Raw genomic sequence first — 16,275 nt, forward strand, 5'->3', positions numbered from 1 at the left:
TTGAAGCATCATGGAGTCGCAGCGCTCCGCAGTGAAAAGTTCAAAGCACAAAGTTAAGATATATTGATGGGTATTGTATTACCGGTATCTTGATTAAGTATAATAATAGAAACATTGATTCATCTTGGAGAGAGTTTCATTGTGTTACCGAACGCGACACGCAGTCTGAATGCTGAATGGAGAGTGACTGACAGCCGCAGCGGAGGGAGGCCTTTACGTGAACTTTAATTTAACAACTAAAATATTCATCTGTACCTCAAATTAAACTATGGAATGGCTTCAGAACACTTGGAATATAGTGCACAGAAATTTTATGGTGCTTTTTAATGTTTTTGTGCCTTTTGTGGAGCCTAACAATCACAGAATAGTACACGCACAGTATCGGATTTGGATCGGTCCCGTCCGGCCGATACCCGATCCGGCAAAAATGGCAGTATCGGCGCCGATACCGATCTGAATATCGGATCGGTGCATCCCTAATATAATCTTGTTTTCAGTTTGGACTAAGATTATTTTGCTTACCCCATTGGCAGATTATTTTGCTTGTTTTAAGGAAAAAAGTACTTAATTTTGATTTATTTTTCCTGAAAACAAGAAAATATTTGTACTTAAGAACTTTAAGATATTTTGACTAGAAACAAGACAAAATTTCTAAGCAAGAACAGCATTTTTTGCAGTGTGCATGAATCCAAATGTTTCCATGGATGCGATGTCACATTTAATTGCTAACCTATTATTTCTTTTGTAAACAAAGCTTTGTGCTTCACTCGTGTCATATTCAAGTAAATACTACCACAGCCCTATCAGTGGGTACCAAATATACAGAAATGCGGGTATCGTCACATTTTCAAAATTTCAGTACCGACTTAAAATTTCAGACTCCCAAGTACCGGTACTTTTGACAACACTACTACTGGCTTTAAATATCAATTTCTTGTCCAACACTCAACAATTAGGAAACCAAAAAGATGCTTGACAAAGAGAGTTTTTGTCATTTCGAGATTTATTAAGATTAACGGCAGCTCTAACACTGCCAAATGCTTTTTTCTTAATTTTAAAGGATTAGTTCACTTCTGAATTAAAGTTTCCTGATAATTTACTCACCCCCATGTCATCCAAGATGTTTCTTTCTTTCTTCAGTTGAAAAGAAATTGAAGAAAAGGATTCCAGGATTTTTCTCCATATAGGGACTTCACTGGGGTTCAACGGGTTGAAGGTCCAAATGTCAGTTTCAGTGCAGCTTCAAAGAGCTCTACATGATCCCAGACGAGGAATAAGAGTCTCATCTAGAGAAACCATCGCTCATTTTATGAAAAAAAAAAATTAATTATATACTTTTTAACCACAAACGCTCACAAAATGTCATGCGTGACCTTTCCAACATGATTACGTAATGCGTGGCGCATCACAGAGCAGTGCAAGACGAGCATTTGTGGTTAAAAAGTATATAATTTTTATTTATTTTTTAGAAAATGGCCGATGGTTTCTCTAGATAAGACTCTTATTCCTCGTCTGGGATCATGTAGAGCTCTTTGAAGCTGCACTGAAACTGACATTTGGACCTTCAACCCGTTGAACCCCAGTGAAGTCCACTATATGGAGAAAAATCCTGGAATGCAATTAATTTCTTTTCGACTGAAGAAAGATAAACAACTCGGATGACATGGTGATGAGTAAATTATTAGGAAATTTTAATTCTGAAGTGAACTAATCCTTTAAATAATTTAAAATAAGAAATATTTTCAAAACATTAGCCAAAAGAGACGTTCCAAGGAGACGGCGGTTGCATGTAAAGAGATCATGATGAAAGGATTTTGAGACGTAATTGTGTCGCTCTGAAAAAAGAAAAAAACACTCTTGCAATAAATAAAACAGGAATTTCAAGAAGGTTTTACACATTTACGTCACAGACGCAGGAAGCATGACACAAATCAGAATGCTGTGATTGCTCCAGTCTTATACTTATTTTGCAATTTTCATGCTGATCTAAAAGATAAGGAAAGTGGATAACCTGTAAGACTTCCAAACAAACGTATGCAGACCAAAATTATAACACACTTCTCCTCATCAAGCCACATGATTTGAGAAATAATTCATGTCTCTAACACAAATCATATAGGATAAGTTTATTGCTTAGGGTTATGGGTTTGTTCCAATCACTAACTTTAATACGAGCAATTAGTAAGTGATGCTGCCTTGGCAAATGCCACTAATCAGGCTAACAAGAGGTGGGTCCAATTAAATGGAAACTACTATGCCCTTTTTCAAAGTCTTGATGTTTTTGGGCTCTACAAGAACAGGTTTTCATGCTTGAATGTTCATTATTCTCCATTGTTGCAGCTCCTCTCTTCCCAGTCTGTCAGTAACACTCTGTTTAGTTCCTGTCTCTATGAAGCCCCTCCTTCTGAAATGCACACTGTGCTCTGATTGGTCAATGTCCCGCCCCTTACCATAACCGCCAGTTTCAACACACTACTAACTAACTCAACCAGGCCCCGCCCCTTTATTTTTTCATATGAATTATTTAAATGAGGAATATTGTGATGTGTTCATTCCCAGAAGAAAACTCAAGACTACAATGGAGGCGTTTCAGGGAGTTCAGAAACACTGACACTGATATAGACAATAACTCTATTTGAAGTGATTTTGGAATGACTTTGTACTTTGGACCTTTTTCATGTTCAAACAGCAACATTGCACACTAAAGAAAGTAACTATTGTTTTGCACTTGAACTTCCAGTGGCCCCAAAGAGTATTTGGTTACAAAAGTCACACTTTAAAATGTCAGAATGTTTGCATTGGATAAAATATCAAACAATTTGGCATTTATTATAAAGAAACATTTCACAAAAGAGGTTTCTTGGGTTTTGAATAATAAAACAATGTCCAAAGTAAAGACGGTATTGTGTGACACTGTGTTTGTTTGTGGTTAGCAGATCTTGTGCATAGTTAATGAGATTCTCAACATGTGGTTTCTCTGCTAGGTGTGAATTTAAGGAGAATTTACTTCATACATTCACTACCAAAACACCAGCTGATTCATAGTTAATATTGAGACAAAATAGAATTATACAATTTCAGACAGTTATAATTGAGACTTAAGTGTCCAGATACCCTTTGAGGTCACTCGGCATCAAATTGAAACACACTTCAATGTGACACCCTATATGAGTAACTTAGCTTTATGAAGATTAAACCACTTTGTGTTAAAGATGCCCTGAAGACAAATATGCAAGTTCTAGGATGTACATCAAAACTGTACAATAAAGATTCAGGTTTTAAGATCACCATCAGTGCACATGTTTTTAAAGGGGTGGTTCAGTGTTTGATTGTGTTTTTGGGGCACAGTTTAACATGTCTCAATGCTTCGTTTTTTTGAAAACACTGTATTTTTCATATATTTTACCTTTATTCTACACCTCTGTTTCCACTGTCATATGAACGGCTCGTTTGACTTCCTGCTTCTATTAAGCCACTCCCTCCGACATACAAAATGTGCTCAGATTGGTTAGCTGGTCCACTGAATCATGATTCGCTGAAGCGTCTGGAAACGACACGCCCCTTACCATCCGTTGCCTTAGTGAAAATGTAAATAATAGCGTCTATATTGCTGTATCGAATTGAGCCCGAATTAGACCCAGATGAACAGCAATCGTGGCTTTTAAAGGACGTTTATGAATGGTATTTCATTTAGTATTTGTGTCAAAGTGTTTAGATGCTGTCACTGCTGTTTGTTAGCTTTCAAATTACAGTTTTATCCTGATTAAAGCTTTACTGTAGCCGAATACATGACTGAGTAGTTGCATTTTTGTAAAGGTAGCGTTTAATTTATAGCATGAACAATTTATTGGCCTCGCCCACTTTGTTGCATGTTCCCGGGGGCGTGTTTTGCAGGGTTTATGATGTCACCAACCCGTTGTAGTCCAAAACCGGTCGTGTTTGTAGGCATTTAACTTTAAAAGACAATATCTCCGTTTGCATTGAACTTTCAGCGCTGTAACTTTGCAGATACTGTTTATGCTCAAGCAGCAACATTACACACTAACTAAAGTTAAAAAAGTGAAATCGCATTGAACCACCCCTTTAATGAACCAAACCAAAAAGCATCTGAAGAATCTGTAATGACTTCTTCAACTCCAAAAAACAAACCTACACTCTACAAAATGCTGGGTTAAATACAACCCAAGTTGGGTTAAAAATGGACAAACCCATCAAGTTTGACCCAACCTGCTGGGTAGATTTATTTAACTCAACTATTGTTTAAAAAATACTGTATTGCTTGCTTAAAATTAACCCAAAGTATGTTGGAAATGAACATTTATAAATAAGTTTAATGAATAATAATTCAATTGCTTATTAATAAATGTTCACATATTGTTGTATCTAGTAATTATGTGTCTGATTTTTAATTTCCAACCTATTTTGGGTCCATTTTAAGCCAGCCATATAGTCATTTTTAATCAATAGTCGAGTTAAATAAAACTGCAAACATTTAAACCAACCGCTGGGTTAAAACAACCCAGTCGCTGGGTTTGTTCATTAACCCAGCATTTTTTAGAATGTAAGATTCCTATATGACCAAAAATGGTTCTTCCAACAGAACTAAAAACCACTACAGGATCTTCACCATTACCAAGTACTGTAGAAAATGAAGGATTGGGTATTATTATGTAGTTCTATGAACCTACAAACCAAAAAGGAACTGAAGAACCTTGCCACATCAAGATCTTCAAAGAAGCAACTCAAGGCCAAAAAATGGTTCTTCCAACAGAATTAACAACCAATCCAGGACCTTCACATAATCAAGTTCTGTGGAAAATAAAGCCCAGGTTTGATGTTTCACAAATAAAACCTTTAGGAAACCATCAATGTAATGGTTCTTTAAAGAACCCCAAAAACAAGAACCTATAATGTAACATCAAGAACCTTCTGAATCTCCAAAGAACCACAGACTCTCAAAAATAAAGTTTCCAAGAGGAGGTTTTCACAGCAATGCCATAGAAGAACTATTGCTGGTCCCACAAAGAACCTCATTTTTGTCTTTGTGTAGAATCTAAATAAACTTTTTCCATTGCAAAGAACCTTCAGTGCAATGGAAAGACTCCATGGATGTTTACAGTGTTTCAAAGATCCCAATAAATAACTTTTATTTTTAAGAGTGTAGCAACTCAATACCTCTATAGACCTAAAAAGCAGATGGTTATTTGCTAAAAAGTAGCAACCACTGAAGAACCTTCATTATGCGTCAAGGCATCTTTAAAAGATGTTACGTTTCAAGAAACTAGTCCAACACTGCATAATTCAATCAGGAAATAAGATCCCTAAACAACGGCAATCTCAACTTACTTGTTGCAAGAGATTCAGATGTCAATGTGCCTGAGAATAGATAAAGACTGACAGTGAAGAAACTCACCTGTGTGCCTTCACTGATGCCCAGTGAACTAAAAGAAACGCCTGCTTTCGTCTACAAGAGGCTGTTGGACATCTACACGCATTGGCTTGTTACTCCAGCGAAGAGAATGTGAATGAATTCTTGAGTCTTGAGCGTAGTTAGCAGCCCAATGCGTGGTTACACGCTGGTTTACAATGATGACACTGATTGTATGTGCAGCCCAAGCCAATGATGTGTCACATACACACCCACCACCCCCTTCCAAACCAGCAGATCTGGATCCAACTCGCCGGAGGAGAAGTCGAGGCTGCGTGTGCAGCTCAGCTCAGGAACAACCTACTAAACCACTGACAATGAGCTCTAATCCCACACAGCGCTCATTCACTCCATTGTTTGTGCAAACGAAAGCAGCACCACACCTCTCTGAGGTTTAACCGGCCTGCAACGCTTTTCAAACACTATTTGGATCACATGAGGATCCAGGAGCCAGAAAACAGTTTGGTCGTAGCGGTCAGGAAATCGGATACAGCTTGACAATGGTGTTATTGAGGTTGGGAAGACTGATGCTAGTTTTTGTGGTCAGCGTAGTTTGAATGGCCGCTTCCACATTCAAAGTTAGGAAAATCTTGAAGACCAGGGACAGAGTTCAACTGAGATGTCAATAAAACCTGCGCTGATGTCCGCATTTAATGGCTACTAGACTTTTACCTTGAGAGAACAAGAGGAATTTCATCAAATATAAGGGATTGAAGACCAGAAAACAATGACAATCCAATGCTTATGAAATACTAAACTGGTTTACTGAAACATCTAAACCAACTCGTGCAGATGTAAGAAGAATGAGTCGATTCAGAATTGAATTAATGGTGAATTTGAATTGAAATGGACAACAACATATGGAGTTGGACTGGAATTTGAATTGAAATGACACAGGAATTTACTGAACTACAATTTAATAAAAAAATATCAAAAATAAGAACCATTTTGTTGATCCATTAGCACTGTTTATTCTCAAAAAAATCTTTTTTATTATTATTTTTCTGTTTACAGACAACTTAAAAAAAACATGCTGACATCAAAATGTGAATCTATTGATTATATAAAGTAAATATCAGCATTCTGGGAAATTAATCTTCGATCGTAGTCTAAAAAAGTAAAAGTTTGTATAACAATATAATGACATATAAATAAACAAATTTCTACACTGTAAAAAAAATATTATAAAATATCATTGTATTATAAAACCAATCATTGTATTAACTCAATTTTTTAATTTCAATGAACTCAAAGTTTTAAGGCAACCAGCTAACTTACTTTTTTAAGTTAAACCAACAATTCTTTTTTACAGTGTATGCATAATTTCAAACACTGGTTTTTAACCAGTATTGTGACGTACTTCTGAATAAAATGAATTACTGAAAAAGAAAAAATGTAGAGCGGGGACTTGGTTCTATCCATTAGTTGTTGATTGGATTATGAGGAGTGGGCGTTGCACTCAAAAATAGAGGTGGATCTAAATGCGAGCTTGCAGAAAGGGGCGGGGTTTAAACTAACTACAAGACAGGAGAAATCCTGCATATATCACCAGACATACTATAGACCAGTGGTCACCAACCTTTTTAAGCCCAAGATCCCTGACCTCGACCTTTATGAAAGACAAGATCTACTTGATAGAAAAAGACAGCCCAGATTGTATTTAGTTTTTTTTTTTTTTTCGTGGCCAATTTAGATTCTGATTTATTTATTTATTTTTACAAGCAAATTGGCCGATTCTGATACTGGTTGCAGATATTTATTATTATTATTATAATTATTATAAACAAAAATACATAGCCATTTCAAATTAGAGGGAAACACTGCTTTTTAATCACAATCCAAACAAAGATGCTACGCACATTGCATGAGCAGTTGTTTTTTATTTGAATTAATTGAGATTTAATTTCAAGATTTAAAGCAAAAACAGAACGGTCTGACTTTATCTTTGTGAAATTATATGCTACACAAAAAAGCATGCAACAAAAACAGCAGGCTGAATGAGACGCAAATTCACTCTCTGACAGCAGGCGGCGCTTATGGAGCAGCAGTGATACAGCGTTTCCTTGGTTACCGCTGTAAACAAAGCTGAACTGCGCTAATAATTAGCTACTTTATTCGGAGGTAAGATGAAAATAAAATGCCGTTGCCATCGAAATTTTTCTGAAGACAGTAATTCCTTTTAGAGATGCATTCATATAATCCCTCACCCCTAATTCAATATTTATATTTTCTTCCTATATTTCGAGCATCGTGAACAGTGAGCTGCTCTGCCTGCTACAGAATTTTCTCCTCTTTGTGTCCGTCTTCAGCGTCTCTGGCCTCTTGTTTACGGCCGTTTTACAGACTCAGACATAATGTGGGCTATTTACCTTTATCACTGTCCCAGTAGCTCCCGAAAATAACAGAAAAATAAATACAAAAATACAGTACAAAGACTGGAGAAATTATTTTTGTACTCATATTTCTGTTATTTTTGCGAGCTACTGGAACAGTGATAAAGATCGACCGGTCGATCGCGATCGACGGGTTGGCGACCACTGCTATAGACCTTTTGCAGCCCCGCCCCTTTTCAGCGCTGTGCTTGTTGTGTTCGGTCTTCTAGTTTGTGTTTCCACAGCATGAAGGTAAGATCTTACGGATTTATGAATGAACCACTCGTTCCCAAATCTTCCCGGTGTGGTGAGAAATCGAGTCCCCCCAGGAATCAGGTCTCCTTTAAGACCCCGAGTGAAAGTTTCAATGAACTTTTAATGGGTATATTTTTAGCGCCTGGTTATTTCCAGTTTGATTTATAATGCAATACATATGCATTCAGTTTATATTTCAAGCATGTTCAAGCAATTCCATTTTGTCAAATTCAAATTACAATTCTACATCCTGTTTGCTACCTCAATTTCAATTCATTTTCACTTCAGTTCTGAATGTCACACAATCCTGACGTACAAGTTACAACAAACACTCATTTGCCTGTGATCTTTAAGCATGAACCCTGGAGTCATAAAAGGAAAAGACAAACAACAAAGTACAACCTCCACGATGGGGGCTGTTTCTAGATTCCCAAAATTGGCCAAATGTAATGTTTTGTATGTTTCGCACCTCAATGCATTTGCTCATTTCCACTAAATCACATGTAATGGGGCCACTAACAGCACAAAACAACATTGTGATATGCTATTTGCCTTGTCACAAAACCCATTATATTGATGCAGATCGGCCTAATTTAGTAACAACATGAGTGCGGCCTGTCAGCCAACATCAGCGTCTTGTCTTAGCTCAAAGGAATTGCGGTACTCAAGTGTATAATCTGGCCAAATAAGGTTCTTGCAAACAAATAAAGGGATGCAGCAAAGGAACTGATCCTTAATTAAATATGCAGCACGCTATGATCGTGATCAATGCAAACCATGATGCAAAACAGGCTGGATGTTGGTGTTCAAGCAACCCAGCTGGTGTGAACAGTACAATGTGCATCCCATATGTATGTGTTGCATATTTAGAGTGGAAAAGCTGCAATGAATAAGGTTATTTTTTGTAACTTAGGAAAAAAAATTACTATTGCTTTTGTGTACTCCCAAAGGATAAGCTACTGTAACCCCATGCATTTCATGAAACGAGCAAGCTGACAGTTTGCAACAAGGAAATGGGTTAAAAACAGCTGGTCATGAAAAAAACCTTTGAGAGTTAATGTGAACTTGTGCTGACGCGTTCCTGCTTATCCCAAAGAAAACACAGTGACGGGCTCCGAGCGCCAGTGGGTGTTGTTTTTACGTGTCTGTAGCTTACAAAGGGTTGGGAAAGGCGTGAGAAAATGCGATATGTGCCATGTACCATCAACAGAGCTATTTCCACTCTTGAGTAAATTTTCACCACAAATTCAATATAATAGCCCTGTAAATTATTGGCAGAGATCTGTTTTCTAAGATATTTGGAAGTACAGTATAATGTCAAAAGCAATTATTCTTAACACAGCTCTAGTACAAAAAAAGCCTTTGGAGGGGCCGATTTAATACTAATTTAAAGGGATAGTTCACCCAAAAATGAAATTACTCACCCTCAAGCCATCCTAGGTGTATGACTTTCTTCTTTCAGACAAATACAATCGGAAATATATATTTAAAAACATCCTGGCTCTTCCAAGCTTTATAATAGCAGTGAATGGGGGAAGTAGCAGTGAAAGTAAGCAAAGCATTGTTTCTGAAGCAAAGCATTGTTTTTTTGTAAGAAAAACTTTATAACTAACATAAAATAACTAGCTTTCTCATTATTGTAAGCTTAGACGCCTCTCCGATTTAAACAATTAGAGCTGAGCAACAAACAAAGCTCCTCTTCTCTAATATTGAAATCCTCTGACATTTCTCTTTAAAAATTCTCATTTTAGACTTCTAATTCGTGACCGGTGTTTTGTTTTGCTCTCTCCTCTGTGCTTCCGCGTTCGTCATTAAGTCATGTGCCGGGTCAGAGGTTACTCTTCCACCGCAAATCGATGCGTACGGCCATCTGCCGGAAGCTAGTTATTATAGTTAAAAATGTTTTAAATATGGATTTTTTTTTTTTTTTTTACAAAAACCCATTGCTTCTCTTCAGAAGGCCTTTATTTACTTTATAGCCTTTATAGTTTTACGATAGACTGATGCATTTTTTTTTTTTTTTTTTTTGGGTTCAAAATCAGGTCCATCGTTCACTTCCATTATAAAGCTTGGAAAAGCCAAGATATTTTTAAATTTTGTGTTATTGTGATATTTTTAAATAAGATTGTGTTTGTCTGAAAGAAGATAGTCATATACACCTAAGATTACTTGAGGGTGAGTAAATCATGGGATAATTTTCATTTTTAGTTGAACTATTACTTTAACATTATGGGCCCTATTTTAACGATCTAAACCCAAAGTGTAAAGCGCACGGCGCAGGTGCACTCGGGCGTGTCCTAATCCACTTTTGCTATTTTAACGACGGAAAAACGGTCCGTGCGCCGGGGCGCATTTTTGAAATGGGTTGTCCCTATTCTCTTAATGAGTAATGGGCGTAACGTTCAATAAACCAATCAGAGTGTCATCTCCCATTCCCTTTAAGAGCGAGATGCGCTCGCGCCATGGCGGATTGCTATTTACATGGCGGAATTTGTTGGCGGAAAAGCTGAACGCTTTTATATTTATGTAGCCTACACAATAATATTCTTTTACACTGTAATCCTTTTGTTTTTAATATTTGGCATGTTTGTGTGATGCGAATCCCTGTGTGTAATAAGCAAAGTCAACGCGCACTGTGGACAGTTTCTACCAACGCGCTCTAACAAAAAAATATTGCGTCATTGACTTTAGACCAGGTTTGAGTTGGTCTTTGGCGCAGTCTATTTTCAGCTCCTTAAAATAGCAATGTGCCGGCAATGCGCCTGAACACACCTCTTTTAGACCAGCACGCCCATGGGCGCACTAACTGGCGCAAATGCATTTACTAATTTAAGGACGTGGCGCTGAACGGGAAAACGCGAACGGCGCCGGACGCAAACTAGCAAACACACTTGCGCTGCGCCTTGCGTCGCATTGCGCCGGGTGTATTATAGGGCCCTATAATGCGAAGGCAATATAGTTTGGTTGCAAAATTCAAGAGTCTATCTGCTAAATCACAGGTGCCGAACATACGGCCCGTGGGCCGAATATGGCCCACATAGGTGTCCAATCCAGCCTAGGGGATTATTTGAACAATAATAAAAATAGTTATGCATGGTCCACTGGCCATAATGCGAACCGTTATTAGTTTTATTTTGGGCCAATATCTATTCTGGACTTGCAAACAAACTGCTTTGCAATCATTTCCCAAACTGTCATTTGTGTGGAAATATTACGATGTCTGTAAACAGGACGTTAACACAAGCACACAGCAGAGCAAATACTGTACCAGGCTAAGCTCACTGTTTGTGAAATATAGGAAGAAAAATATAAATATTGAATTGGGTTTATATGAATGTAACTTAGAAGGGAACTGTCTTCAGAAACGTTTTGATCTCCGTATAAGTAGCCTATTTTATAAGCGCAGCGCTGCTTTGTGTACAGCGGTAACCAATGAAGAGCTATATCGCTGCTGTTCCACAAGCACCACCTACTGACAGAAAGTGAATTTGCATTTTCATTCAGTCCGTTTGCTATTTGTTTTGTGCAGGTGTCTTATCAGGGTTCAACAATAAGTGTTGGCGCTCGGGACAGTAGACGCAGCGGTCATTTGCCCGATCGGGCCAGTGCTGTCGGGTGTGCGATATATATATTGTCTATGATATCGTAATTGTTGATTAAACGATCTGAAATTATCGAGTATGTCCCTCACTTTACAAAAAACAAACAAAAACACACACATTGAGTGCACGCATACACTACGTGACGTAGTCTAGTAGGTTAGACTAGTGCGCGTGCATATATAGTGTCCTAAAATGCCTTTAGAATGACCCAGGGTAAGGGGCAAAAATGCCCCTGTATATCTATATTTATATAATTTAATATAGTTAACCAATATTACACAAAGAGCGCCGTTTTTCTCCAAATATCAGCATGATTAAAAATGTGATATTGATTTTATTCATCGTACAGTTTAATGAACAAGAACTTAATATCAAGTGATTTACATTTTAGACACCAAATCGCCTGTTTCGCTCTATTTCGCCTACTAAAATAGTTCCAAACAAAGTCCACAGCATTGTTTTGCATCTCTGAGCAACATTTCCTGAATGAATCAGCCGTTTGAATGAATCGGTTGAATCTCAATGACTCACTCATTAATAGTGATTCGCTGCCACCTACTGGCGGGTTTAATTTCACTTTTAAAGTGTCTTTTCATTTTTTAAATAATTTCAAATAACAGTATTTAACATTTTATATTTTCAACATTTCAAAACATTATTTATGCATCTGTAACTGCTCTTGACTAACTTTAATAAAGTTTAATCCATAGCTAAATAGTTAGATTACAATTTCAGTACCTGAAAATCTCCTGTTTAAACCTTCATGAAAAGCACTGTTTATTACATGTAAGTGTTCTGTTGTATTTATTTGTGCTATTACTCGTAATTTGATTATTTTTTACTATTTTATTACTTGACTGTTTATTTGTCTAACAACATTTAAAAATTTGAGTGAGTTAATCTAGTAGCTTTTGGTGTCATAACCCTATTTATTAAGGTTACATGTAACAAAAACAGCAAAAACAATAACTAGGCTTATTTTATAGGCCCATTTTCTTGGAGCAATTAATTTAAATCAAAAACAACTGCTCATGCTCAAAATGCTGTGATGTGTATACCAAATGGCTATAAATAAATTTTAAAACATTATTTTAAAAATCTAATAGTCTTTTCGCAGTAAAGACAAATGCAGTTTTCAAAGAGCAGTGTGGTTTTTTTCTTGCAAATTAATGTGTAGTTTGTATGGTTAATATTAATGTAACTGTCAGCTCACTAAGGTTTAAAATCGTCCCGCACATGGTTACATTTTTCCCATCCAGCCCTCAACTTAAAATAAGTTTGACACCCCTGTGCTAAAGCATTGCAGGTCAGATTTGTTCTGAATGGATGCCGTGGTCAAAGAACTATTTCCTGCGTCCCAACCAAACAATCTCAATCATCACGGCCGCCGTCCACATAAAAGATGTGCCAAAGTCACATCTTCTTTCATCGAGTCCACTTAGTCAAGGTTCCTTACATTAAAAAACAATCATAATTACTTAATTAGGTTTTATATCACAATTTTCCACCTTCTAGAAATACATACGTCATGAAATGAATTGACACACATTGATTCTTGTTTGATCAATTAAACCAGCATTTAATATGCTGAGTCAACTAAGTCATTGTCTGCTGACAACTGCAGTGTCTCATTCCATTCCCTAGTTCCCTAGTCAGGATCTATTAAACGTCAGGATCATGATGACCTCATTCCCAGCTGTAAAAGTACAGTGCAACTCAACAATAAGGATTTTTTCTGATGGCTGGCCACCAAAAAATTAAAATAAAATCATTATTTTTAGCAATGCATTTTTATATTTGCTAGAAAATCTATATTTTTAATGTTACAATGTTATTTGTTTCAATGTTAAGTTTTCTAAAATAAAATGTTCAACAAGCTTAAATTATACAACTATAATGTAACTCCATAAATTCATTAACAGACAACAAAAGAATGGCATGATGCAAAACTGACGCTTCCAAGACTATCACAAGATGCAACTTCAGCAAACCTCATCTGTGTAATTCAGCTAATAGACAACACAATGCAAATTCATAGCATAACAATGAATGTCCATCGTCAATGCATAAAAGTCTTTGGCTGCATCCGAAATCACATACTTCCCTACTATATAGTAAGCACAAATCAGTATGTGACAAAAGAAGTATGTCCGAATTCACTGTATTCATAAAAGAGTAGGCAAAATGTACCTGGATGAACTTCTTCTGACGAGATTCTGAAGTCTCGAGAATGGGATAGTGACACTTTACTATCCCATGAGGCCACGGGAGAGGATTTGTGAATGGCAGTGAAGCGGCGCAACTGACGTTGGTAGGTCACATGATAATGATAACATGGCGGATGTAGTACATCGAGATTAAATTCATACTCATACCAAACATACTTTTTTAGTGGTCATGAAGTAATTACTTATTCAAAATAAGTACCTACTCAAGAGAGTATGTGATTTCAGACACAGCCAAAATGGCCGAGTTTTTCAACAGGCCCCAAAATTGTTTCAGCATCCCTGTTCACGTGTTTTTATTGTGCGTTTTGGGAATTTCAACTGCCAATGGGAAAAGTACTAAAAAATGGCAGATTTCCTGGCAAAGTGTGCGGAATACTGAACTAGGGAGCTTATTGAGAAACGACCAGCAATAAAAGTCTCAACAAATGGCGTATTTGGGGCGCGACCATGAAGCGTAAGAAGCGTTCAGGAATCCTGTTTGAAAACACAAAGGCTGCGTCCGAAATCGCATACTCTCTTGAGTAGGTACTTATTTTGAACAAGAAATTACCTCATGACTGCTAAAAAAAGTGCATTCTATATAGTATAAATTAATGTAGTATACTACATTCGCCATGCTGTCATCACGTGACCTACCAGCATCAGTTGCATTGCTTTACTGCCATTCACAAATTCTCTCCCATGGCCTCATGGGATAGTAAAGTGTCCATTGTACTTGAGAATCTCACCAGAAGCAAAGAGCTTAGAACCCAAGAGGCGACACTTTGATACTTTTTGGGAAACAGCCACTAGATGGCGCTCCGGTAGCGCAGCCTCCATTATGGGGTGAAAATACTAACTGGAGCATTGAATCCTTCACATCTTACGCACCCAAAATCGGCGAATTTCACAGCCAAATCAGAAGCGGAACAGAACAGTTTTTTAAATTAAGTCACCAGTAAATTGTATGGCTCCCACAGAAAATGTTGTATTGTCTTACATATGTTTTATTTTACCAGTTGTGGAATCCAACCATTCATCCATCTGAGGTAGCGTAGTTAGCCTATTGAGTATTTCCATTTTACGCAACTTTACACATTATAGTAAATTAATAAATTAATTTTAATAAATTTAAGATCATCATGTTTGCAGCGAACACTATATTTCAGACCTAGTGGAGTAATAGTAATAATATCTAGGTCTGAATTGAAATTGTAAAAACTATATTGTACATTTTAATGGATCACGCTACAAACATAACGATCTTATAATTCATGATGCATTGCTGTGTCCGTTATAATCACATAATTTTGGACACTTTTGCTTTAATGGACATTAGACAACACTGCAAAATCAAGCTGTTATATTCATATTGTCCAACATTCTCAATTTTTCTGATGCATGTCTTTAATTTAATTTCATATGTTAAAGAATTTTAACCCAAACTGACTGGGTTTCTAGAGAGCAAAGGTTTTGTGAAAAAAGTTAAAAAGACTTCAACACAAAGTGTGTAAAATAAACTGTAAAAAGGATTTGATGATCACTAGTGATAGTATTTTATTCTGTGTTGACATAATTCAGGTTGGATTTCAGCTTTAATGTACTTTTTGTTTTAACAAAGCAGCTGATATCGCCATAGAAACTAGTGGACTGAAGACTCGCTTTCACCCCAAAATGGCGGAAACGCAGGGCTGCTGCTGGGCGCCGGTGTTTCAATGGAACTTTCTATTAAGTGTCGCTTCTTGTTAGTGTATATTCTTTGCCAGAAGCACGAGGTCATCCGTGTCACATACTGTTTTTTGCCAACTACATAGTAGGGAAGAATGTGATTTCGGATGCAGCCTCAGTCACACACTTCAGCTCAACGGCTGTTTTGCCGCGGTTCCTTCAAGATTTATACATACATGACATTTAAAATGATTAACAACCGCTTCGCATGTGAATTGATTAACATCAGTTACTCACGAACGTGCTGTGGGGTCCAATATAGTTTTTAATTCATCTTTCAAAATCAGCTTCATCGTATTTTGGAGGTTCAGGAAACATTCCGCGCTAAAACGTGCCGCGCAAACTGAAAATGGGCGGTACTTATTTACATTGCCCGGTCAGGTATTTTGGGTCTATATAATAATTTTATTTTAACGATTCACTGTCTGTTTTCAATTTAAATGTGCATTAAAATCTCGCAGTATCAATATTTAGGTGTAAATAATTCTTCAAAATGTTGCCTCACATAACCGATGTGGTCACGTGGTACGTTATGAACACAAATCAGAAAGTTCACTTTAATATTCTGCGATATTTCTGATTGAACTGCACTATCAGATGAGAACAAAACTTGAACTGAATTATGCAGCTTCTTATAGCTGAAATGTACCCGTTTCATAATGAAGTGCTTTAAAATAATAATA

The 16,275-nt window shown here is 36.9% G+C and overlaps 1 protein-coding gene across 1 annotated transcript in view; it reads right to left on the minus strand.

Annotated features, from left to right (window-relative positions):
- Positions 1–15,935, minus strand: part of LOC125262530 (cAMP-specific 3',5'-cyclic phosphodiesterase 4D-like) — a 298,694-nt gene extending 282,759 nt beyond the window's left edge. The window contains 1 exon segment of the mRNA XM_048181333.1: positions 15,830–15,935. The gene's annotated coding sequence lies outside the window, so the exon portion shown is untranslated.
- Positions 15,936–16,275: the final 340 nt, after the last annotated feature.

The sequence above is a fragment of the Megalobrama amblycephala genome, linkage group LG2, assembly GCF_018812025.1.
Source record: "Megalobrama amblycephala isolate DHTTF-2021 linkage group LG2, ASM1881202v1, whole genome shotgun sequence".
In the NCBI taxonomy this organism is placed as follows: Eukaryota; Metazoa; Chordata; class Actinopteri; order Cypriniformes; family Xenocyprididae; genus Megalobrama; species Megalobrama amblycephala.